Genomic DNA, 26,518 nt, shown 5'->3' with positions numbered 1-26,518 from the left:
CAGACCAGGCCTGGGTTACCTGGATAGTTCTCCCAACTTGAGAACCAGATCACCTGGGAACCTGCTGCAAGTGCAGTTTTGTGGGCTCCCACCCAGACCTATGGGTTGGGAGACTCTGGGGTGGGGTCCAGCAATCTGTGTTTTAACAGGGGCTGCTGACACTGAGAACCACTGAGCTACCTCGACCAGGCCTAAAACCTGATGGCATCCTCAGTGTCCAGCGTCTCCATCACGCAGCTGAGCGAAGGAAGGAGGGATCACAGATGATGGGGGGTGGGGTGGGCAGGCCTGTTTCTAACCTTTCCCTCCAGGCCCGCATAACCTGGTCCTTGGGGCTTGCCTGTTTCCTGCTTCTCTAAATAGCCACCCCCCACCCTCCACCCCCCACCCCCACCCCACTCCCCAGGAAGTTTATCTGAGATCAGATAAACTGCATCAGGGCCCTCTCTGCCAAGTAAATACATCAAATCTTAAACAAATAAAATAAACAGAATGCTTATCACTTACTAACCCACTGCAGCAAATTAGAGGGGGAAGTTATTCCCATCACAAAGGGATTCCCCATTTTTCAAAAGGGTCCCTCTTTTTTATTTTTGGTGTTCAATTTGCCAACATATAGAATAACACCCAGTGCTCATCCCATCAAGTGCCCCCCTCAGTGCCCGTCACCCAGTCACCCCCACCCCCCGCCCACCTCCCTTTCTACCACCCCTTGTTCGTTTCCCAGAGTTAAGAGTCTCTCATGTTCTGTCTCCCTTTCTGGTATTTCCCACTCATTTTTTTTTCTCCTTTCCCTCAAAAGGGTCCTTTTAAGAAGCAGCTTCTCCCCGCACCCTCGCAGACTAACATGCCTAACAGAGGGAGAAACCAAAGGCTGAAGTGTTCCCGCTTGCTGCCTATTAAATAGAATTAGGCACGGCGATCAATGTAATCTGCCATTATGATGCTGAAAAAAGCATTTTTTTTAAGAAAGATTGTATTTATTTATTCATGAGAGACACACACAGAGAGAGAGGCAGAGGGAGGAGCAGGCTCCATGCAGGGAGCCCTACATGGGACTTGATCCCGGGACCCCGAGGTCATGACCTGAGCCAGAGGCAGACGCTCAGCCACTGGGCCACCCAGGTGCCCCTGAAAGAGTATTTTTATGTGTTTCTCCCTCAATGGTCCTTTCACCAGTTATGTGTTTTACTTCACTGGGAAGGAAGCTAAAGTGCCAGATTGTTCTGCTCGATTTTGGCCGCAGGGAGAGGCAGGTGACTGGCAGAAGGGGCAGACCCAGGACTCTGACTCAGTCTCCCCGGGCCCACCCACCTCCAGCCAGGACCACCTGCCCAGCCACCTCCAGCCTCCAGCCCTCCGCCAACCGCTCCCCACCCCCCGGTCCCTCGGGTCAGCCGAGTGGGGAGGGCACTGCCTCCATGTGATCCTGCAGGGCTTCCCCACGCAGGACTGGGCCTCATCTCAGGACAGCCCCTTACCCACTGCATCCGGGCCGCCAGCATCATTCCCTCTGAGTGCACTCAGCCTCTTCCCACCTCAGGGCCACTTCCCAGGTGGTGGCTGGTCTGGAAGGTTCTCGCCTTCACTGGATCACCTCCGGAATCTCTCCCCCCGTGGAAACTGAAAGCTCTGTACGTGCGTTTGACATCATCTGTCTGGTTTATGGTCTTCCTCAGCCTTAGTTCCTGCATGTAGGGAGTATGGGTGAAACGACCCCGTCTTTAGACCTCCCCCCGTCAGCTGGAGTAGAAATTCTGCAGCAACTCCCCAACTGGGAAAGCTTCCAACACCACCAAGCAATTTCAGATTTCTCTGGAATTTTATGTTATCTTTTACCACCATGCAATTAAAAGCCAAGGGGACATGTTATTAAGTCCCTGTGAGCATTCTAAATGGCTGTTTACAAACAAAAGAGACAAGTAAAATTTCTGTAAGATAACTGAGTTTCTAAGCAATACTCATTTATTTCTTTGGCACAGTGTCCTTGAAAGACCTCCCTGGGAGAAGCTCCTATTTACAAAGGCAACCAAAGATTTAAGGTACCAGGGCATAAACTTGAAAAATAAATGCATCAAATGATGTGAAGGAAATTATAAAAACTTCACCAAGAGACATAAAGACCTTAATAAATAAACACTAAATGAGGGGCGCCTGGCTGGCTCAGTCGGTGGAGCGCACAACTCTTGATCTCACGGTTGTGAGTTTGAGCTCCATTTTGGGTGTAGGGATTGCTTAAAAATAAAATCTTTAAATAAAATGAGCACTGGATGAGAATTCTCAAAATTACGATACTAAATTAACCCTGTGCTCTGCGTTATCCAGATCAAAATACTAACAGTTAACTTTTCTGAGGTTTTTTACCAAATGGTAGGAAAGAATATATCTACATGGTATAATGACACACAAAGACAGCCCAAGAATTCTGAAAAGGAAAACTACTGAAGAGGGACATTTCCCCTCCAAATGTTAGAGACATGTACAAGAATGTTCTTGTAGCGTTATTGATAATAGCCAGAAATTAGACATAATCCAAGTGCCCAGCGGCAGTAGAATGGGTAAATAAATCATTGTATATTCATGAAATTATACAGCAATAGAGAAAGAAGTCCTGCTGTACCCAACAATGTGGGTGCATTGGAGAGAAATAACGATGAGGGAATTAAGGCAGTCATCAAAGAGTACACATACTATATGATCTATTTATATATAAAGTTCAAAAATAGACAAAACAAATCAAGCATGATCAAAACCAGAAGAAGGGTTACCTCGGGGAAAACATTGACGGGTAGAGGGCACAAGAGAGGCTCCTGGCATGATGGTTACACATGAATACACACTTTTTATTTGTTTAGTATAATTATTATTAAATATTTTGTTAAGCAATCTCTATACCCAATGTGGGACTTGAACTCACAACCTCGTGACCAAGAGTCACATGCTCCATTGACCGAGCCAGCCAGGCGCCTCGAATATACATTTTTTAAAATTGCACTATTAGAATATACCAAAAAATACATCAGTAAAAAATGAATGAACTGCTGCTGAACCAACAACATGAATAAGTTCACAAGATAATAATGAGTGAAAGAGATCAGACGCAAATGAGTGCACACTTGTATGAGTCCATTTATGCAAAGCTAGAAGAGCCAAAATCAACCTTTGATGTTAAATGTCAGAAGAGTGGTTATAGGCTGCCTGGTGACTCAGTTGGTTAAGCATCTGCCTTCAGCTTGGGTCATGATCTCAGGGTCCTGGGATTGAGCCCCACATCTGCCTCCCTGCTCCATGGGGAGCCTACCTCTCCCTCTCCCTCTGCCCCTTCCCCTCCACTTGTGCTCTCCTTCTCTCTCTCTCTCTCTCAAATAAATGAATACAATCTTTAAAAAAAAAAAAAAAAGGTTACATCCGGAAAGGTGAGAACAGGAAAGGGTGGGAGGAGGGATGAGAGCGGTACTGGTTGTTCATATTTTTCTGTTTCTTGATTTGGGTGGTATTTTTTAAAAAATTTTATTTATATATTCATGAGAGACACAGAGAGAGAGAGAGAGAGGCAGAGACACAGACAGAGGGAGAAACTGGCTCCACGCAGGGACCGGGGTCTCCAAGATCATGCCCTGGGCTGAAGGCAGCGCTAAACCGCTGAGCCACCCAGGCTGCCCCGTTTGGGTGGTATTTGCACAAGTATGTTCTCTTTGAGATTATTATTTTTTGTATATTTTTTAATTGGAATTCAATTTTGCCAACATATAGCATAACACCCAGTGCTCATCCCGTCAAGTGCTCCCCTCAGTGCCCGTCACCCAGTCACCCCATCCCCCCCAACCACCTCCCCTTACACTTGAGATTAGATCAAACTATCCACTGATGATGTGTGCCCTTTCTGTATACAAGATATACTTTAATCTGTAAGTTTGTTTTTTATGAAGTACGTGTATTCCCTTTGACCTTGCAATTTCCCTTTTATCATTTTCTTTCCTAAGGAAAGAATAATAAAATCATCCAAAGATGTACAAAGAAATGTATCAAAGCACTGCTTCTAAAGTATAAAAATAAGAAACAATCTAAATGTCTAATGATAGGGGAATCAGATGAATAATTTAGGAAACATGCATACACTGAGATACTATCCAGTCAACCATAGGTGACACAGATCTACATTTATTGACCTAGAAAAAGTCTCACTACAAAGGCTCAGATGGCAAAAGCTGGTAGATATACTGATGTTTTCAGATATAACACTAAAATGTTTTCTGTGGTAACTTTGGACAAGGGATGATTATTTGATTGCATTTGTATTTGCCTCAATCTATTTTCTGCCTTTCCTATAAAACCCATCTCTTTTCTTTTTAAAAATTTGTTTATTTAAGTAGGTCCTATACCCAGCATGGAGCCCAACGTGGGGCTTGACCTCACGACCCTGAGACCAAGACCTGAGCTGAGCTCAAGAGCCAGGCACTTACCTGATTGAGCTGCCCAGGTGCCCCATAAAACCCGTATCTTTAAAAAGACCTTTAGTCATTTTATTTACATCAAGATGGCCCAGCCATTAGCAAACAGATAACTTGCCTCCCTTAAGAACATAGACTCTGTGGATAGATCCAGAAGGGCGTTCCCGGCTCAACCACTTATGAACCACGCTACCTTGGAGGTGTTGCCTCAATTTCAGAGCTTCCTTTATTAGGCCAAGAAAACTGAAGATAATTGTATTTAGAGGATTTTAAATATTTCAGTATCTGTAAGGCATTTATCAATGGGTGACACACAAAGACACTAATAAATGTCACTGCCCTGCCCATAGTCAGGGCTCTTAATTTCAGAATTTGGATTTCAGATAAAACGATCCTTTCAACAGACGCTCAGTTTCCAGGGAAGTAAGAAATAGCCTACACTCTCTTCTGTTCTTGTGAAGTTGTTTTTTGGCTTGTGTTAACAGCTTTTGATCAAAACTGTTGACAGTTCCGGGACCCCTTTCCTTCGGGAAGGCAAAAGAAATGGCATGACCGGGCCAGAGCAGAATATTCTTGTTTACCCGTGTCAACAGGTGCAGTTACTGCACTTGCGCTCCGAGTTTGATATCTGCAGGGTCAGCAGCCCAAAGGGCTGGGGAGGACCTCTGGTGACACAGCAGACCCAAGGTGGCAGAGAGGTCAGGATCCCGGAGCAGAGCTGCTGGCTCCTTGAGGGTGTCTCTGCATCCAGGACCCATAACCCAGGGGCTTCACGCGGACAGGGCACGGCACGCCCGACGGTCCCTGCCCCTAAAGTGTCAGCCTCGGGCGCCTGGGTGGCTCAATTGGTTAAGCGGCTGCCTTTGGCTCAGGTCATGATCCCAGGTCCCCGGGATTGAGCCCCATGTCGGGCTTAATCCCCAGGATTGAGCCCCATGTCGGGCTTCCTGCTTAGCTGGGGGTCTGCTTCTCCCTCCCTCTCTCTCTCCCTCCCTCTGCCCACTCCCACTGCTCTCTCTCTCTCTCTCTCTCTAATAAATAAATAAAACCTTTAAAAAAATTTGGGAAGATAATCTCTGATGTTGAAACCTGGCTTTAACTTTTATTTTTTTCTTTATTTTTTAAAAAAGATTTTATTTATTTATTCATGAGAGAGCGAGGCCGAGACACAGGCAGAGGGAGAAGCAGGCTCCATGCAGGGAGCCCGACGTGGGACTGATCCCAGGTCTCCAGGGTCACACCCTGGGCTGAAGGTGGCCCTAAACCACTGAGCCACCCAGGCTGCCCTAACTTTTCTTTAAAGGCAGTTTGGTTTATATACAATAAAATCACCCTTTCAAAATAAAATCTTAAAAAAAAAAAAAAAAAAGAAGAAGAGAAAGAAATGCCCTCTCAAACATGGCAAGTCCTAGTGTAAATCCCAGCGTCTTGCTGATGTTCAAGGGAGGAAAATGCGATGATCGAAGCTCCCCAGAACACGAAGCACGTTAGTAAAAGACAGCTACATGCCGTACGAAACCGAAGTTCACCTAGGCTGCGTAAACACTGCCGTGTTCTCATTACGAGGAACTAAAGACAAAGTCGCTGTGAACAGCTTCCTGTGAGGAGACCCCACGGGTAGGGGCAGGGGGCTCCTATTTTATCCACTGAATCAGGTCCCCCACCTGCTCACCCCTCCACGCAGCAGTAACCGTAGCTAAGGCTTGCATCCCACTTGGTGCCACTTCGCTGCACGGACTCGTTTATTCCCCATCGCGACCTGTGAGGCAGACGACCTTCGAGGTGTCAACCCATTAGACTGGGCAACGCAGCCTTGCTGCGTCTCTTCATCATCCAGCTCTTTCAGCCACTTTCGGGCTCTGGCTAAAGACCAGTCTCCCCCAGCCAGGCCTCTTAGCGATCAGCTCAGAGCTGCCAGACCTTGAAACACCCAGAGATGGCTCCCTGCCACCTGTCGACATTGGTGACACTGGGTTGGGTGTAGTTGTCTAGGGCTGCCAGTACTGAGACTGCTGGTCACACTGCCAATCCCAGGATGAGCCACCCAAGTGGAGTCTGACTCCATTGTCCCACTAGGCCGCTTCCACCACTTGAGCAGAAGGGAATCCTGATGATGCCTCGGATCTATCTCACAGTGATTCTCAATTTGAGGGCTGCACATTGGGATCACTTGGGGGAACTTTAAAGAATCCATTGGCCAGGGACAACTGGGTGGCTCAGCGGTTGAATGTCTGCCTTTGGCTTAAGTCATGACCCTGGGGTCCTGGGATGGAGTCCCACGTCAGGCTCCCCACAGGGACCCTGCTTCTCCCTCTGTGTATGTCTCTGCCTCTCTCTGTGTGTCTCTTATGAATAAATAGAATCTTTAAAAACAACAACAACAACAACAAAAATAATCCATTGGCCAGCTGCACGCTAGGCTAATTGCACCAGAATCTTTGGGGGTGGGGACCAGGCATCAGTATTTCTTAAAACTGCAGGTGAGCCCCAGCTGAAATCCACTGTCAGCTGTTACTGACCTCAGCGAAAACAGTCTTGGAACTAAAGTGTTAGAAAACCCAATACAGAACTGTGATCTGGCCCTCCCTTCTTTTCAATTTATTAAAAGTATAAAACTTCTAAATGGGCTAGATTTCATTTTCTTATTACAGAGAACAGAAAGATAAGCCTTCTGTAGTAAACATATGGACCCACTATTTCCCCAAACTAGGAAGGCCTGAAGAGAAGAACCCTCTTGGCTAGACCAGAAAGAACAGTCAAAGAATGGCCACTTTCAGCAAACAGCTCTTGAGCAGCTACTCTATGCCAGGTATTGTGCTTGACGCTGGGGAAGACAGGCAGGCAGGCAGGCAGACAGACAGACAGACAGGCGATCACAGTTCAGCACAATATCTATGATGCGGAGGAATACCATGAAACCGTAGAACAGACAAGATAAACTTTTGTCAGTTGGTCAACTGCATTAGGGACGGCTCCGGGGACTGGAAGGTCAGAGTGTGTAGGCAGGGCGGTTGGCCTTAGACTTCTGCAGGGGGGAGGGGACAGGTTGCAGGGGTGGGGGACTTAACAGTGGGGCTGTTTGGCAGTTAGGGGAAGTCTCCAGCTAACCGGGAATGTTCATCTCTGTGTCTACCTAGTTTCAAGGGGACAAACAGTTCTAAGCTAATCACTCATGAGACACAGAACAGGACATTGGCCAAAGGCAAAAGGGTCTATGTCTGGCCTTGTCACTCCTACCCAAGACTTTGTGTATTAGTGTATGTGTGCTTTTCTCCTCTCTCTCTCTCCCTCTCTCTTTTAGTTGGTAACCTTTCAAATATATGCAAAGGAAGAGAGAATAGTATAATGAATCCTCATACAATAATCCCCCAATTTAAGTATCAAAAGTTGGCCACTCTTGGTCATTTAGCCCTCTTTACTTTTTTCAACGTATTTTAAGACAAATCCTAGACAAAGTGTCACTTCACTTTGATATGCATCCGTCAGTTATCTTTAGCCAATTTTTTGACGTTTGGGAAGTTTTCCCGGACAAAGTGACATCTAAGTTGAGATCAGAAGGACAAGCCGCAAAGAGCCTGGTGAAGATGTAGGTGGCGGGGCGGGACAGAGGAGCGGGAATGTTCTACTCATTCATTCTACCCAAGAGCATGTGCTAGGACTTCATGATAATTTTGAAGAGAAGGGGATCCGTGGGAGATGGGTGCACATAGGTAAGCTGCGGCCCTTTCATACAAGGTTTTGTGAGCCTCAAGTTCTGGAAGGTCTAAGTTAACTAGAGGAGGAGGAGGAAACAGCACATCCAAAGATTTCCCTACCCCACTTGCTCTCTCCAGCTTTGTTCCTCTGGGGTCCACTTTCAGTTCTTTTTTTTTTTTTTTAAGATATTTATTTATTTATTCATGAGAAACACAGAAGCAGAGACACAGGCAGAGGGAGAAGCAGGCTCCCCTTGGGAGCCCAATGTGGGACTCAATCAGGGTACCCTAGAATCATACCCTGAGCCAAAGGCAGTTGCTCAACCACTGAGCCACCCAGGCGCCCCGTCTACTTTCAGTTCTTGCCTGAGGTGGGGACCATGGAATCTAGTGGGTCTCAAGGCATCCGACTAAGCAAAATGCACGGGGGGGGGGGGGGGGGGCCTTCAGTTCTCTCCCTTATCATCCCTCATTACTGCCTGCCAAGGCAGGTGGGCTCCGGCCTGGTCCACCCCCTTCCAGGCTGTTAGGTCAGAATGGAGGCTTCTCTTTCACTGACTTGATGCTCCTGAGCCCCACGCAGAGAAGTGGGGAGCTCCATGTTCTTGAATGAAAGATTGAGGACGTTGCACAGTACACAGCTGAGTCCACACGTCAGGAGAGACCTGAGCTGGCAACAGAGATTTGGGAACCCTCTGCACACATGTGCTGGAGGTGGAAAGGGAGCCCAGGCCCGTGACCGGAGCGAGGCCAATATTTAAGCGCCCAGCAGAGCAGTCACATGACATCTTGGCATAATTTCCTTAAGCTGCATAAGTGCATTGGTTCATTATTTCTCTTGTAATGTGTTCCTGTGTGAAAAACAAAACTATGAATTAGGGTCACCTGGGTGGCTCAGTGGTTAAGCATCTGCCTTCAGCTCAGGACGAGATCCCAGGGTCCTGGGATCAAGTACCACATCGGGCTCCCTGTATGGAGCCTGCTTCTCCCTCTGCCTGTGTCTCTGCCTTTTTCTCTGTGTCCCTCATGAATAAATAAGCAAAATCTTTAAAACCCCCAAAACTATGAATTATGGCAAAGTCTATGCATTTTCTTTGAAACCAGTAAATCTATGAGATGGCAGCAAGTTGGGGTACAGCTGGGGGTGGTGGAGGGGATAATGAAATGATCAGGAGGAGAGAAGCAAGCTGAGTCCCTGGGAATAAGACGTGAGGGTTGGGGGAGGCAAAAGCACCGGAAGCCACACCCGTCAAAGGGGCAAACAGTTAACAGAATGAGCCTGGGGACCCCACGCAGAATACACATTTAACAAAAATCCATTTTCTTTACTAAAAATTAAAGACATCATAATGACCATTTCTTAAGAGCCAGGGGCTTGGCATCTTCTCTCCGTGGTTTCACAGTCCCCGGGACACCCCACCGCGGAGGGATTCACCGTCCTGTCTGCAAATGAGGAGCCGCAGGGGGTGCCTTGCTGGCGAGAAGCGCTGGAAATGACCCGTGTTCTGACTCAGCCACTCGTCCAGCTGTGCCAGCCGGGGCAAGTCGCTTCATCTCGAACCCCTTAAAGACACCTGGCAGGTGAGAGAGCCCCGCTGGAAGCGCCAAGCCACAAGGGCTCCAATGCCCCTGCACCCCCAAGCCGCAGCCCGGACCGCAACATCCCCATTTCACAGATGAGGCCACGGAGGCCAGAGGCAGAGCTGGGTCTGGGATGCTGGGCTCCCGGTTAGTGGGAAGCTCTCGTCGTGAAGCTGCAGGTGCCGGCGCAGCGGCGCGGACAGCCAGTCCCTTCTCTCTGGGGGTGATCCTGGGGTCCTGGGATCGAGTCCCGCATCGGGATCTCCCGCTGCCTGTGTCTCGGCCTCTCCCTCTGGTTCCACATAAGGAAAAAATGCGCAGAGGAGGTGCCACAGCGAGAACAAAGCTGGCGGGGCGCACTCGCAGCCCGGCTGCAGGCTGGGGACCCCCGCCCCCGCCCCACCTCCACTTCTAACCCCACCCCACCTCATCTCTACCCCCACCCCCACCTCCACCCCGCCCCACCCCATCTCTACCCCCACCCCTACCTCCACTCCGCCCCACCCCGCCCCATCTCTACCCCTACCTCCACCCCGCCCCCGCCCCGCCCCATCTCTACCCCCACCCCTACCTCCACTCCGCCCCCACCCCGCCCCATCTCTACCCCCACCCCTACCTCCACCCCGCCCCCACCCCGCCCCATCTCTACCCCCACCCCTACCTCCACCCCGCCCCACCCCGCCCCATCTCTACCCCTACCTCCACCCCGCCCCCACCCCGCCCCATCTCTACCCCCACCCCTGCCTCCACCCCACCCCCATCTCTACCCCCACCCCTACCTCCACCCCGCCCCCACCCCGCCCCATCTCTACCCCCACCCCTACCTCCACCCCGCCCCCACCCCGCCCCATCTCTACCCCCACCCCTACCTCCACCCCGCCCCCACCCCGCCCCATCTCTACCCCCACCCCTGCCTCCACCCCACCCCCATCTCTACCCCCACCCCTACCTCCACCCCGCCCCCACCCCGCCCCATCTCTACCCCCACCCCTACCTCCACCCCGCCCCCACCCCGCCCCATCTCTACCCCCACCCCTACCTCCACCCCGCCCCCACCCCGCCCCATCTCTACCCCCACCCCTGCCTCCACCCCGTCCCCACCCCACCCCCATCTCCACCCCGCCCCCACCCCCACTCCGCGGCCGAGCCCGAGCCGGGGGGATCCGGCTTCCGGCTTCCAGGCCCTATGGACGCAGCCGCCTCTGCCCCGGGGACCCCGTCTCCTGGAGCCGGGGGAGGCCCGGATCGGCTCCTTCCTCGCGGCCCGGCGGCAGTCGCCATGGAAACCGCCGCCCGCGTCACCCGGGACCACAGCTCCCCTCCTTCCCACGCAAGGGGAGAGAAATTTCGACCAATGAGATGGCGAGAGCCCCGTGACGTCAGCAGTCGCTGGGTGGGCGGTCGGGGCTGGAGCCTCGGGCTGGGGCTTGGGCAGGAGGGCGGGCGCGGGGAGGAGGAAGGGTCCCCCGGACGTCCTGCAGGCACCTCCTCTCGGGTTCTCCCGACTCAGCCCTCCCCCATCGCATCCCTCCTGCTCCTCCCCGGGAGCAGGGCCGGAGAAGTCTGGGCGAGGAGTCGGGTCGCCGACTTGCGGGGAGGGTGGGGCTCAGGCTGCAGGGGGGGGAGGGGGAGGGCGGGGGAGGGCGGGGGAGGGCGGGGGACGCCTGGGGGCCGGGGGCGCCCGCCAGCCCCGCGGTGAAGGACGGAGCCTGGACGCCCGCCGCCTCCTTCCTCTGCCGCAGACCTGGGTCTCTAAGCCGCAGAGCCGGCGTGCGCCTTCCTCGCGGCAGGCATCTCCTCCCTGGTGTGTGTGGTTGGGGTGAGGAAGGCGGGGGTCCCTGTCAAGGGTTCCTCGGCCCAGGAGGTTCCTTAGCAGGCCACCGAACCGGCCCAACCCAGCTGGAGAGGCTCCCTGCAGGGAAGCCCCTCCTTCCTCCCTGCGTCCCTTGCTCAGCGCGTGCAGGGCCACCTGCGAGCCAGGCCCAGTTCCAAGGACTGCAGGTGCGGCCGCGCGGAAGACAGGAGGCTCCTGCCCTCCGGAGATGGCACTGGGGCGGCTTCAACCTGCATTCTCCACTCGAGACCAGGACTGCGCTGAAAGTGGCCCTTTGCGCTGAAGGCAGTGAGGAGATCGTGGCCAGACATGGCCCTAAAAGAGGGTAACCCTCCCCTAAAAAAAAAAAAAAAAGCTTTGTTGAGGTATAATCAGCACCTACAATGATAAGATATTTGAAGTGTACATCGCAGAGATTTGACACACATACACGTTGTGGAAGGATCCCCCCACGTAGTTCATTAACACATTCATCACCTCACATGCTTGTCTTTCTTCTCTCTCTCTTTTTTATGTGGGAACATTTACAATCTACTCTCTTAGCAAACTTCAGTAACACAATACAGTGTTTTCAACTGTGGTCACCGTGTTTTACATTTTTAAAAAAGATTTTATTTATTCATGAGAGACACAGAGAGAGAGAGAGAGAGAGAGGCAGAGGGAGAAGCAGGCTCCATGCAGGGAGCCCAACTCGAGACTTGATCCCAGGGCTCCAGGATCACACCTTGGGCCTAAGGCCCCGCCAAACTGCTGAGCCACCCAGGGATCCCCGTGTTTTACACTATAATGCTCCTCAGATCCTATTCATCTTAGAGCTGAAAGTTTATATCTCTTTACCAACTCTCCCTATCTCCTCCCACACCCCAGCTCCTGCAGCCACTTTACTCTGTGTTTCTATGCCTTGGCTTTTTTTTTTTTTTAAGATTTTTTAAGATAAGAGGGGTGTCTGGGTTCATTAAGCATCTACCTTTGGCTCAGGTCATGATCCCAGGGTCCTGGGATGGAGCTGGCATCAGGCTCTCTGCTCAGCGGGGAACTCTGCTTCTTCCCCTCTGCCCCTCCCTGCGCCTCTCTCTCTCTCAAATAAATAAATACAATCTGAGGGACCTGGCTGGCTCAGTCAGTTAAGCATCTACCTTGGGCTCAGGTCATAACCCAGGGTCCTGAAATCGAGCCCCACATTGGGCTCCCAGCTCAGCAGGGAGCCTGCTTATTCCCTTTCTCGGGGCTTATTCTCTCTCTCGCTATATCTTTCTCTCAAATAAATAATAACATCTTTTTAAAAAAATCTGATAGCAAGAGTGATACCATACAGTGTGTGTATCTGGTTTTTCACTAACAAGTGTATCCTTTCTTGATGACATCCTGACCATATCCCCCACACTGCCCTTCCCTGGTGTTGGGTAGGGACTGAGGCCTCAGGGCCAACTCTCCGGGCCCCTGTGTGGTGTCCATCCTCTCTGCCCCAGAACAGTCTCTCCCCTTTGGTCTCAGATGGGAAGATTCACCCAGGAAGAATGAGGCCTCAGTTCAAGCCTCAGCCCTATCCTGAGCCGCAGTCTCAGGAAGGAGTAAGAGGGGTATGGTGTCGAGGTTCAAGGGGTTTGGGGGCTGGCCCAGGGAAAACATGACCATGAAGGGCAGTACCACACAAGATTTAACAAGTTTGCCCTCGGGAGGCGGGGCGGGTGGGGGGCGGTGACCCTCTCATAGCGTGAAACCATCAGAAGCTCTAAGTGAGCTCAATGAGCCACCATCCAGCAGAGGCAGGCAGGGGAGCCCCCAGGGATGTGGGACTCACAGAGGGGGCTTCCTTGTCTAGCTACTGGTGCTCAGCAGCAGGGTGGAGAGTGCCTGGGTCAAAGGGCAGCTTGGGGTCTTATAACTATCAGACTGTCTTCTCTCTGGCTCGCAGATAATGGGGTGAGCTGTGTCTTGCAAAGTGTGCAAAAGCAGGCCAGCTCTAAATGGTTAAAAATCTGTTCGAGCTATTTTTGAAGTATTGGATGTGTAAAAAATTTGAGTTTTGCGCCAGGGATGGGGTGGGCTTTGGAGCTGATGGGTCTCAGCCCACAGCCAAGGAACAGCAGCCTAGGGACTGACCTGTGGAGGCCGTCTTTGGCTCATTTGTGTCACACACAAGCGGAAGGAGCCTAGAAAGATCTGCTGATGGTGAGGGCATCTCACTGTGGGTATTTCCCACCCTCGGAGGACTCGGGAGCCTGCCATTCAGGGTGCTTCAAGATCTGGCCCCCACTGGCTTCTACACCAGCCACTAAGTATTGTAATGGCACAGGGGGGAGACAGTCTCCGTAGAACCACCCTCCTCACATAATTTTCCCCCTCGAAAGCCACCGTGGCCTCCCTATTGTCCACTTTGTCCCACAGGCTGGGTGGCTTAAAACAACCAGATTTATTGTGTTAGAGTTCTGGAGGCTAGAGGTCAGAAATCAAGGTGTTCCAGGACCCCGTCCTCTCTCTGGAGGTGCTAGGAGAGGAATCCTTTCTTGCCTCATCCAGCTTCTGATGCTTGCTGGCATTCCGTGAGTTCCTCGGCTTGGGGGCGAAAATCTGCCTCCAGCATCACATGCTGTCTTCTCCCTACGTGTCTCCCACTGTCTGTGTCTCTCTTCTTACAGGGCCATCGATCACATGGGGTTAGGGCCCACCCTTAATGACCTCATCTTAACCTGATTACATCTGCAAAGATCTTATTTCCAAATGAAGTCATATGGGTGTGGGGATTAGGACTTCAACGCATCCTTTTGAGGGATATGATTCAACCCATAATACCAGGTGACTTACGTCCTGTTGAGTGGCCGTGCTGGAGATACGCAGGTGCTTCCAGAGACCTTTCTTATGAGGCAGCCTGTGGGTTCCCTTTGCTTTGTCACTGTCTCTTCCTCCATCCTGCTACCCAGCACTTGGACTCTGATGTCGAGGCCATGGGAGACGAAGCAGCAACATAGGGGAGCCTGAGTGCTACATGGCGTGGAGTACGCTTCCAGCCCTAGACAGCCAACCTGGACTTTTAATTTTAAGGGGAAATAAATTTCAGGCTTTGCTTTGCTACACTAAAAGTTAGAACTATATTGGGAATGATGCAGAGAAGATTAGCATGGACCCTGAGCCAGGATGACGTGCAAATTTGTGGGGTTCCATATTTTATGGATGGACCTAGAGAGTTTCATGCTAAGTAAAATATGCCAGTCAAAGAAAGACAAATACTGTATGATTTCACTCATATGTGGGACTTAAGAAGCAAAACAAATGAGCAAAGGGGGAAAAAACTACCAACAGAGAGACAAACCCAGAAAAAGGCTCTTAACTCTAGAGAAGAGACTCATGGTTCCCTAAGGGGAGATGGGTGGGGGTGTGGGGGACCCAGAGGAAGGGGTCTAAGGGGTGCACTAGTCAGTGGGGAGCACCGGGCGATGCAGGGAAATGCTGGATCACTATGTAGTACACCTGAAACTAACGGAACACTGTATGTTAACTACACGGGAATTAAATTAAAAAGAATTTTTTTTTGAAGCATGTAAATCCCTTATTGGGGAGAAACCCATTGCAGCAGAAACCTGTTCCAGCGAATACACTTTGTGCCATCCTGGACTTGGGGCTTAGCTGTGGGGTTTGGGTTCCCCTCGGAGTTCCCAAGGGGGAGATGAGCCTGGGTCCTTTCGCTTCTAGATTTCCACACTTACGTGGGGAGTCCAGCCCATACCACTCCCCTTCTGGGGGCCACTCAGCCGTGCCCCGGCTCCCTTTGTGCTTCTTTTTGATCCCTTCCTCAACGCAGAGGGTCTCCCGGGGCAGGGAAGAAATTACTCCCTTGCATTCACCCAAATCTCTGGTTTCTGCCATAAGCTGCCTGCCCTGAGTCCCTTGGGGCTTTGGCTTTTGAAACTCAAAACCTTTATCTCTCATCCTGTTGCCTCCAAGATGTAATCTGCGAGCCAGAAATCCAGGATGGATATTTTTGTGTTGCTGCTGGTCTCCTCCTTTCTCTGGGGTTCTGAGCCCAGGAGGCTACAGCTTATGCTCTCATAGGAGAAAGGTCACGACGGCCTAGGAATGGCCAGGAATGAGGACACGCTGGCTAATTTATCAACTATGACCCTGCTGGCATGAGCCTTCGCCTATATGCAGTGTCAGAAACTGCCAGTACTAGCAGATGCCTTTACGGGTCCTCCTCAAGGGCGCCTGGGTGGCTCAGTTGGTTAAGCATCTGCCTTCGGCTCAGGTCATGATCCCAGAGTCCTGGGATCGAGCCCTGTGTTGGGCTCCCCGCTCTCTGGGCCTCTGAGCCTCCCCCCTGCTTGTGCTCTCACTCATACACGTGCACTCTCTCTCAAGTGAATAAATAAGAAATTTTTAAAAAAAGGAATCTCTGAACACCAATAAAAAAGAAATTTATAAAAATAAAAAATAAGGGAAAAAAAATAAAAAGGAATCTGCCCCAAAAGAGCAGTTCTGGGTTCAAATAAGTTTGAGAAACGGAGCTTTTACTATGCAAATACACACTGTGCAGTAGACAAAGTGCAGTATATCCTAAATTTATCTTCCTTTCCAGAACCATACACAACACACCAAAGCACACGAGAGTTCTGTCTTCTAAAAATACATCTCCACTAGGAATATAGGCGTGTGTTGTCCAGGAGGGAACATAAGCTGGGACCAAGGGTGGCCTCTGGGGATCCGAGGTGGGAAGTAGATTTCCTGTTCACCGTACAACTTTCGCTCTCTGGGGTTTATGCTTTCCGTGTGTCTCTGTTACCCAATGGTCTCTAAGGGGCACTAACTCAGGACGTGAGCGGGTGAGCCCTGGCACTGCCAAGGCGAACTGCCCTGTCCTGGGGAATCCCGGGAGCTGGACAGATCCAAGCATAGCTCCTGGCTGGGTTTGCCAACACTGTGGCTGACCAAACTCAGATAAGCTTGTTGCAAGAGAAGCCAATAACTCAAGAGACAACAGTTTGGAAAAGAGAAAGGGAGAGACTTATTTGGGGTGCTGGCATCTGGGACAGGTGCGACAGAGAGGGCAGAGAGCAAGGGATCCCAGGTGAGGGTGGGGGGTATGTGTTCAGCATGCGATCCAGGGCAGGGCAGGGGACGTGTGGGGTGTGGTCTTCCAGGCATTCCGTTGCTACTGGGGCTTTCCTGAGCTGGCGACTGGAATGTTCGGGTCATTGCAAAACATCTTCGGCGCCTCAAGAAAGTGCAATGAGACATAGGAACACGTGTGGGCAAGCCCCCTTGCTCCCCTATAGACCCCAACCATTGAAATCAGAAACAGCCGAGACCGCTAACTCATGCTCTACCTGAAACCCATGGCTCTCTTTCTCTTTCAAATAAATAAATAAATACATAAAATCTTAAAAAAGTAAAATAGATGGAATAAGTTGATGGAAGCTTAGATAAGCCCCAAACTGGTTATTGAGTTGACATCAATCACATTTAACCGAATCCTCCTGGGGATGGATAGCTGCTGCCTTTTGTCATTGTGGGAAGCATCCTTCAGATGCTCACCACTGGGGGTGAGTGATGTCAGAATGACATTGAGGATGCCGGGAAATAGGAAAGCAAGAAAAACAAGAACAAAATCTACTTTGACTGCTCTAGTCTGGAACTGGAAATAGCAAATGTTTTAAAAGCTGGAATGTGTAGCCAGAGTTGAGACCCACTGGGGTCTGAGAGTAAAATTAAGAGGTCTTCTTCCAGAAGCCATTTCTCTTGTTCTGGATAAGGCAATGGGGTGAATTTATTTATTTATTTATTTATTTATTTATTTATTTATTTATTTATATTTTTATTTTTATTTTTAATTGGGTAAAATTTAAAAAGTGAGTAAAACTTGGCCACTATCTTCAAATGGCTCCTGGAGCTGGAAGTTGCTCTGTGTCTTATCAGAGATGTTTCTGGAAAGAGCCTCTCCCTGGCTCCCTGTCTACCCCCAGCTTCATTACGTAAGAGCTGAGGTTGGGGCTGGGTTTGCTCAGAGCTGACCTGGGGGGTTGTGTCGGCCTTGGGAGACAGCGAGCTTTGGGACACCTGGAGCACTGAGGGCAGCTGGCCCTTCCAGGAACTTCTGGGAGAATTCCACATTCCAGGTCACGCGCGCAGGCCAGGAAATCCAGGCCGGGTCCCTTGGCTTGTAGAGAGACAGATCCAAACTTTGCTCTAGAAAAGCCTTTCTGATCACCAGCCCTCGGACGAACTAACGGTATTTCTTACCAGCCTGGTACAGCAGAGTCACACAACCTTTATCCAACTCTAGCAATGGAGAAATCATCATTTCTCAGGAGAGAGCATTCCAATTTCGGAAAATTCTATTTTATTTTAAAATTCTTACCTCAACATAATTATAGGCTCGCAGGACACGGCACAATTAGTACAGAGAGTCCTGTGTGCCCTTCACCTCACCCACCCCCCCACCACCACCAGTGACATCTTACTGGGTGTGACACAGTTTCAAAGCCAGGGGATTGGCATTGCCCATTACCGTTCTATAGGCCTTACTCACTTTTCATCACTTTTTAAATTAAAAAAAAAAAAAAAACACCCCGCATTCACTTGTGTTTGCAGCTTGTATAGATCCTGTATAGAAATTCCTGTATTTGAGATATAGATCTGTTTCATCACTAAAAAAGAACTCCCTCCCGCTACCTCTTTGTGTTCACACCCACCCATTTCTAGACGGGGAATGTTCTATAAATGGACTCGTACAGTACACAGTCTTTATTTTAACTGTAACAGTGTGGGTGATATATAATTCACAAACCACTCATTTAAAGTGTACAGTTCGGTGGCTCTGAAGATACTAAGAGTTCTGCAACCACCACCATCGTCAAGTTAGAGCCCTACGTCACCCTGAAAGGAAACTTCCCACCAATCAGCAGTTGGTCTCTATTTCTCCCAAAGCCTCAGCCCCAGGCAACCACTAATCTGCTTTTTGTCTGTATGGATTTGCCTGTTCTGGACATTGCATTCAAATGGAATATATAAATATATAGACATAAATTATATTTATAAATATATATAAATAATAAATAAATATATAAATCATATATTTATAATCATATATTTGTAGTCCTTTGTACCTGGCTTTTTTCACCGAGAATGATGTCATCAACGTTCATCCATTTATCGGTTGTTTCCACTTTTGGCTCTGATGAATTGATTGAACTGATTGGCTATTTTATGGATCGAACTGATTGACAATTATGAATTAACTATTTCCGCTTTGGGCTATTGTGAATAGTGTTACTATGAACATTTACATACAAGTTTTTGTGTGGATGTAGGTTTCTATTTTTTTTTTAGGTATATACCCAGGAATGGAATTGCCAGATTATACCGTAACTCTATGTTTAACCGTTTCAGACACTGCTAATGAAGGATAGTTGGAAGAAAGGCAGGCAGGGACAAGGGGCCCCCAGGCACCCCGAAAGGAAACCACCCTTAAAAGGGTTTTACTTCACCCTGGCAGGAGCCATCCACCTTTGCCCACGTGATAGGTAGATGACAAAACCTGATCGGGTGACACGCTTGGGGAGGGTTGATGAGATTAAACCAGCCTGCTCCCAAGCCCATAAAAGCCCCTAGACTTAGGAACTCTGGGGACAACCCTCTTGGGTCTTCACCCTCTTTGGGAGCTTTGTACTATCGCTCAATAAACTTTGCTTTGCTGCCCACCAATCTTCATCTGGTCGGCCTCTTCACTCTTCCTGTGACCAGGAAGCCCTGGCACCGAAGGAGAAGGAACCCTGTAACATTGCCAAACTGTTTGCCTAAGCAGCTGTGCTATTTTCTGTTCTCACCAGCAGTGGATGAGGGTTCTGATTTCTCCAAATCCTCACCAACACTTGCTATTGTCTGTCTTTTTGCTTCTAGCCATCCGGGTGGGTGACGAGTTGGACCTCACTGTGGACTTCTTCAAAAAAAGATTTTGTTTTGGGGGCGCCTGGGTTGCTCAGTTGGTTAAGTGTCTGACTTTAGCTCAGGCCATGTTCCCAGAGTGCTCATGTTGGGCTTCTTGCTCTGCGGGGAGCCTGCTTGTCCTCTCCCTCTGTCCCTCCCCTTGCTCTTGCTCTCTCTCTCAAATAAATGATTAAAATCTTTTTAAAAAGTAAAATGAAAGACTTGACTTTAAATAATCTCTACACCCAACATGGGGCTCGAACTCACAACCCCGAGATCAAGAATCACACACTCCTACCGACTGTGCGGGCACAGTGCCCCTCACTGTGGTTTTGATTTGAATTTCTCTAATGACTAGAGACATTGGGCATCTTTTCCTGTGCTTGATGGCCTTTGCAAATCTTCTTTGGAAAAAATGTCTACTTGCATCCTTTGTCCGTTTTTTTTTTTTTTTTTTTAAATTTTTATTTATTTATGATAGTCACAGAGAGAGAGAGAGAGAGAGGCAGAGACACAGGCAGAGGGAGAAGCAGGCTCCATGCACCGGGAGCCCGATGTGGGATTCGATCCCGGGTCTCCAGGATCGCGCCCTGGGCCAAAGGCAGGCGCCAAACTGCTGCGCCACCCAGGGATCCCTCCTTTGTCCGTTTTTAAATTGGATTATGTCTTTTTATTGTGACTGTTCTCATATAATCTAGATACAAGTCCCTTAGATTTATGGCTTGCGAATGTTTTCTTCCATTCTTCATTCTTTATGCTTTCTTGATGGTATTCTTTGAAGCACAAAATATTTTAATTTTGAGGAAGTCCAATTTATCTATACATTTTTCTTATTTTTTTTTTTTTTGTCTTATAGCCTAGAAGCCTTTGCCTAATCTAAGGCTATGAAGGTTTGTCTCTGTATTTTCTTCTAGAAAAGAAGGACTCTTCTAGAAAAGAGATTTGTAGGTGTAGCTACATCATTTGATCCATTTTGAGTTAAAGTTTGTGTATGGTATGAATAAGAAGTCTGATTTCTTTTGTACATGGATACCCAGTTGTCCCAGCACCATTTTATTGAACGACCATTCTTTCCCATTGAATTGTCTTAGCACCCTTTTCCAAGATAGATTGATGGTAAGTGTAAATAAAGGTTTGTTTCTGGACTCTTGATTCTATTCCAACGATCTGTTCGTCTATTCTTATGACAACACCACACAGTCTGGATTGCACCAGCTTTGTAGTACATTTAAAAATCAGGACTGTTCTTTGGCAACAGTGTTTTGGCTACTCTGAATTTCTTGACTTTACATATGAAGAATCAGTCAGTTCCTGCAAAAAAAAAAATCAGTAGGAATTTTGGTAAGGATTACATCAACTATGTAGATCATTCTAGAAAGTATGGCCGTCTTAGCAATATTAAGTCTTCCACTCCATGAGCACAGGGTGTCTTTCCATTTATTTAGGTCATATTTAATTTCTTTCTTTTTTTTTATTTTTTTATTTTTCAGACCATACATGTTATATTGCTTTTGTTAAATTTATTCCTAAGTGTTTTACTCTTTTGACACTATTGTAAATGGAATGCTTTTTTTTTCCTTGGAATTATTTTTCTTAATTCCAGTTTCAGGTTATTCATTGCTAGTATAGAGGAATACAACTGATTTTTTGGTATATTGATATTGTACTCCCTAACCTTGCTGAACTTATTGGTTGTAATCATTTTCAGTGGATTCCTTAGGATTTTTTTAATTTTTTTTTTTAAATTTATGATAGTCACACAGAGAGAGAGAGAGAGAGAGAGAGAGAGAGGCAGAGACACAGGCAGAAGGAGAAGCAGGCTCCATGCATCGGGAGCCCGACGTGGGATTCGATCCCGGGTCTCCAGGATCGCGCCCTGGGCCAAAGGCAGGCACCAAACCACTGTGCCACCCAGGGGTCCCCTCCTTAGGATTTTTTATATACAAAATGTCGTCTGCAGATAAAAAGGTTTCTTCTTATGCATTTTTATTTATTTATTTATTTTAGAATGAGAGAGAGAGCGAGCATGTGCACGAGCAGTGGAGTGAGAGCAGAGGGAGAGACACAGAGAATCTCAAGCACACTCGGAGCTGGACCATGGAGCTGGACATGGGGCTCGATCTCCTGACCCTGAGATCACCAGCTAAGCTGGAATCAAGAGTTGGAGGCTTAACTGACTTCACCACCCAAGCGTCCCTCTGCGTGTTTTTAAAATAGACTTTATTTTTTAGAGCAGTTTCAGGTTCACACTAAAATTAAGAGACATATACCCTCTGCCCCTATACACATAGGCTCCTTCATTTTCAACATTCCCCACTAGAGTGGTGCATTTACTACAATGGGTGAAGCTACACTGGTGCATCATTAGCACCCAGAATCCACAGTTTACATTGGGGTTCACCCTTGGTGTTATACCTTCCATGGGTTTTAACAAATGTATAAGGACATGAATCCATCATTATGGCATCACACAGAATCTTTTCACTGCCCTAAAAATCCTCTGTGCTCTGCATGTTCATTCATCCGTCCTCTTGAAACCCTGGCAACCATTGGTCTTAACTATTCCCATAATCTTGCCTTTTCCAGAATGTCATTTAGTTGGAATTATGTAATATGTAGTCTTTTCAGGCTGGCTTCCCTCAGTTAGTGGTATGCATTTAGCTCTTTAGAGCCGAACAATATTCCATTATTGGATGGATTACAATTTATTTATCCATCCCCCTACCAAAGGACATCGAGGCTGCTTCCAAGTTTTGGCAATTAAAAATAAAGCTGCTATAAACATCCAAGTCCAGGTTTTGTGTAGATGTAAGTTTTCAACTTCTCTGGGTAAATACCAAGGAACACGATTGTTGGATTGTATGGCAAGAGGATACCTAGTTTTCTAAGAACCACCAAATTGCCTTGCAAAGCGGCTGTTCCATTTTGCACTCCCACCAGCAACAAACGAGGATTCTTTTTGCTCCACATCCTCAGCAGCATTTAATATGGGCAGTGTTTTGGGTCTTGGCCATTCTAATAGGTGGGTAGTGGAATCTCATTTTAATTTCCTTGATGACTTATGATGTGCAGCATCTTTTCATATGCTTGTTTGCCATTTGCATGTATCTGTTAAGGTCTTTGGCCCATTTTTAAATTGAGTTGTTTGCTTATTGTTAAATTTTAAGTGTTCTTTGAGTAGTTTTGGATAATAGTCTTTTAACAGATGTGTCTTTTGCAAATATTTCTCCCAATCTGTGACTTGTCTGTTCATTATCTTGACAGTGCCTTTAATTTGCATTTTTCTAATGGCTAATGGTGCTGAACATCTTTTCATGTGTTCATTTGGCAGTTAGTGTAATACCTGTTTATGCCTTTTCTCTGTTTCTTAATTGGAGTTTGTAACTGTTGAGTTTTGAGAGTTCCTTACGTATTCTTGACATAAGGCCTTTGTTGGATATGTGCAATCATATACTTTAAAAAATTAGTTTCAATCATGTAAGTAGTACATGAATGCATTCTTATGTTGTTGTTTTTTTTTTTAAGTAGGCTCCACGCTCAACACAGAGTTTGAACTCATGACCCTGAGATCAAGACCTGAGCTGAGATCAAGAGTCAGACACTCAACCAAATGAGCCACCCTGGTGCCGCCCATGAATGCGTTCTTTATTTAAAAATAGTAAAACAGGTTTGATAAGGTTTAAACCCCCAAATCCTTTCCTTTTCCGCCATCCTCCCAGGGATGACCATTATTATGGATTTGAGGCGTATCGCATCTAGGTTTTTTAAAAATACTTTTCTCAAGATACACAAACTCACAGAATGTATATGGTGCTGTTTTGTATCTCAGTTTGATAAAAAGGTTGTACTGTTTGTATCACAGTGCAACAGATGCATTTTTGAATTAAGGATATTTTAGAGATTTTCTTAGTGTTGATACATATCTCCAGTCTGTTCCTTCACACTATTGTAAAAGCCTTGCGTTGTAGGACTATGTTATGTTTAGCCACAACTCTGCTCCTCGACTTCCAAGTGGTTCCCAGTGCCTCTCCAGGCAACAGTGCTGCAGTGAACCACCTCATACAGGCCTCTGGGCACGTGTGGGAGTGTTTCTTTAGCAAGATATAGAGAAAGGGAATGTTGTGAACATTAAGGTATGTGCTCTATCTTTATATGTAGTGTGTATATATATATATATATATATATATATTTTAAAGATTTTATTTATTTATTTTAGAGAGGAAGGGACAGAGAGAAAGAGATGGGGCAGAAAGAGGAGAGAGTCTCAAGTAGACTCTGCGCTGAGCATGGAGCCAATGTGGGGCTGGATCCCACAACCCTGAGATCATGACCTAAGCTGAAATCAAGAGTCTGGATGCTTAGCCGACCAAGCCACCCAGATGCCACATGCTTTTTGTATTTTCATAGATCCTGCCAAATCACTCTTCAAGGTGTGCATTTTCCCCACACCTTGGCCAACAACCAAGAAAACCACATCTTCTGAATGTAAGGCACACTATTTTGTAGGCCAACTGCCTACCAGCTGCAATGAAGAAGGCAGTCAGAGGGTCGGGGAGAGGAGTGGGGTTCAGAAACGCTGCCGCCGAGGGTAAGGGGACAGCTCTCACTGGGCCTTCTGTGCCACGGGGCCTGCGCCCACACACTTCCAGCTCCTCTCTACGAGGAATTGTCATTGAGCAGAGGAGACAGAGGAGACATGAGGACTAAGTTCAGTGCGGATTCTGGATTAGAACGTGAAATAGGAGAAGTGAGAACACTGGTGCGACCCCACGAAGTCTGCAGTTTAACTGTTGTGCACCAGTGTCAATTTATTCGCTGTAACCAGCATGCCCTGGTGATGTTAGCATCAGGAGAGGCTGAGAGAATGAAAAACAGGATGTCAGATCTTGGCAACAGGCCTGTAAATCTAAAATTATTGTAACATAAAAATTTGTAAAAGAAAAGACTTGAACGTGCAATAAAATACAATGTGTGGACTGTACTTGGATCCCAATGGAAACAAACCAAAAAAAGAGACTTTTGGGGGGAGGAAACAGCCAATATTTGAATATAGACTGGATATTAGACAGTATTAAGGAATCATTATTAATTTTGTCAGGTGTGATATCATGTTTTATGAACAAAAATTACCTACTGAAGGTGCATGCTGAAGTGTTTATAGGTAAAATGATATAATAGCTGGAACTTGTTCTAAAATATTCAGAAATGATGGGGGTGCCCGGCTAGCTCATTCGGTGGAACATATGAGTCTTGATCTCAGGGCCATGAGTTTGAGCCATGTTGGGTGCAGAGATTACTTAAAAACATAAATAAAATATAAATGGATAACTCTTTTTTAAAAAAGTGAAAATATTCAGAAACAAAAGAGAAGTACTTTTGGTTAAAGTGATATAATCTCTTGGGGTTACTTTAAAATAGCCCAGAAAAACAGGGCACCTGGGTAGCTCACTGGTTGAGCATCTGCCTTTGGCTCAGGACGAGATCCCGGGGTCCTGGGATCGAGTCCCACATCGGGCTCCCTGCATGGAGCCTGCTTCTCCCTCTGCCTGTGTCTCTGCCTCTCTCTCTCTGTGTGTCTCTCCTGAATAAATAAATAAAATCTTAGAGAAAAATAGTCCAGAAAAGAAAGTGTAGTTGGGAAAAAAGATGAAAACCAGTTGGTAAAATGTTGCTACTTATTGAACCTGGATGGAAGATGACAGGGTGTGGGTGGGGGTGTCTATCACCCTTTTCTCTCTGCTCTTAGGAATGACTCAGGTTTTCCGTAAGAAAAGGCTAAGGAGACAACGCTGCCCCAGGATAGGAGTGACTTAGGGACACTCCACTTTTTCTTCTCACCAGACTTTTTCACACTTCCATAGCGCTTCCCACGTTGTTTGACTTCGTCCATAGAACTTGTCTCCTCTCCAGTCTGAGGGATCCTCGTGGCTGTTTCCTCTCTGCACCAACCGCATCCGCCCCGACAAATGCTTGCTGAGCATTAACCTGTACCAGGCCCTCTGCTGCCCTGGCGGGTGCGGGCAGGCAGGATGATAAGGAAAAGCAACTGTGTTGCCAACTCATTGAATTTATCATCCAGGGTGGCTCATGTCCATGGGCCAGGGCCCTGAGTCACTTGGCTCTCAGCTTCTGTTGTCCTACTCGTTTTCTCACTTTAACTTTGACTTTTCTGCCTCCAGCTTCTAAGGACCCTTGTGGTAACACTGGGTCCACCGAGATAATCCAGGATGATGCCCCGTCTCGAGAGCCTTTACTTAGTCACATCTGCCAAGTCTGCTTTGCCAGGTAAGGTGGTGATGTATTCACAGGTTCTGCGGGTGAGGACGTGGACATCTTGGGAGGGGTGTTTTCCAGGCTGCTACATCTTTTTTTGGAATTCTATGTTTAAAAAAGACTTGAAGGGGATCCCTGGGTGGCGCAGCGGTTTGGCGCCTGCCTTTGGCCCAGGGCGCGATCCTGGAGACCCGGGATCGAATCCCACGTCGGGCTCCCGGTGCATGGAGCCTGCTTCTCCCTCTGCCTGTGTCTCTGCCTCTCTCTCTCTCTCTGTGACTATCATAAATAAATAAAAATTTAAAAAAAATTTAAAAAAAAAATAAAAAATAAAAAAGACTTGAAGTCAATGAGATGGTTTAAGTGAAGGGAGGATCTGATGGGATCTGACCTCTGCTCTGATTATTGTATCCAGGATGGACTGGGTGGGGGGTAGCAGGGGAACAGGGTTGGGAACAGTGTTAGGAGGCTGTTGGGATAGCTTAGGTCAAATCATCCAGCTTGGATGAGAATGGAAGGGTAAGGATGGGGAAGAATGAAGAATCATGTTTGATGGATGGAAGGATGGATGGATGGAAGGATGGATGGATGGAGGGATGGAAGGATGGATGGATGAGCGAACAGCCTGTTTTACAACAAAAGGGACCTGCTTCCTGGCTTTCAGTTTCCACTCTAGAAGCACAGTGTGCTGCTCTGCTGCTGGCACGTGCAGCCCTTGGCCATCACAGGACGGCCCTCCTAGGCCCACGTGGCCGATGACCTCA

At 47.8% G+C, this 26,518-nt stretch overlaps 1 long non-coding RNA gene and 1 other non-coding gene across 2 annotated transcripts; one reads left to right on the top strand and one right to left on the bottom strand.

Moving 5' to 3' along the window:
* Positions 1–8,314: 8,314 nt before the first annotated feature.
* Positions 8,315–9,785, bottom strand: LOC140598943 (uncharacterized). Its single transcript, XR_012001463.1, has 2 exons — positions 9,501–9,785; positions 8,315–8,997 (listed from the first exon to the last, which is right to left on the bottom strand). It is a non-coding gene; the product is annotated as an uncharacterized lncRNA (long non-coding RNA).
* Positions 9,786–14,625: 4,840 nt separating this feature from the next.
* Positions 14,626–14,729, top strand: LOC112925859 (U6 spliceosomal RNA). Its single transcript, XR_003236217.2, has one exon. It is a non-coding gene; the product is annotated as a U6 spliceosomal RNA (small nuclear RNA).
* Positions 14,730–26,518: the final 11,789 nt, after the last annotated feature.

This window comes from Vulpes vulpes, chromosome 5, assembly GCF_048418805.1.
Source record: "Vulpes vulpes isolate BD-2025 chromosome 5, VulVul3, whole genome shotgun sequence".
Taxonomy (NCBI): Eukaryota; Metazoa; Chordata; class Mammalia; order Carnivora; family Canidae; genus Vulpes; species Vulpes vulpes.
Note: the sequence above shows the minus strand (reverse complement) of the source record. Positions and strands in the feature narration are given on the sequence as shown.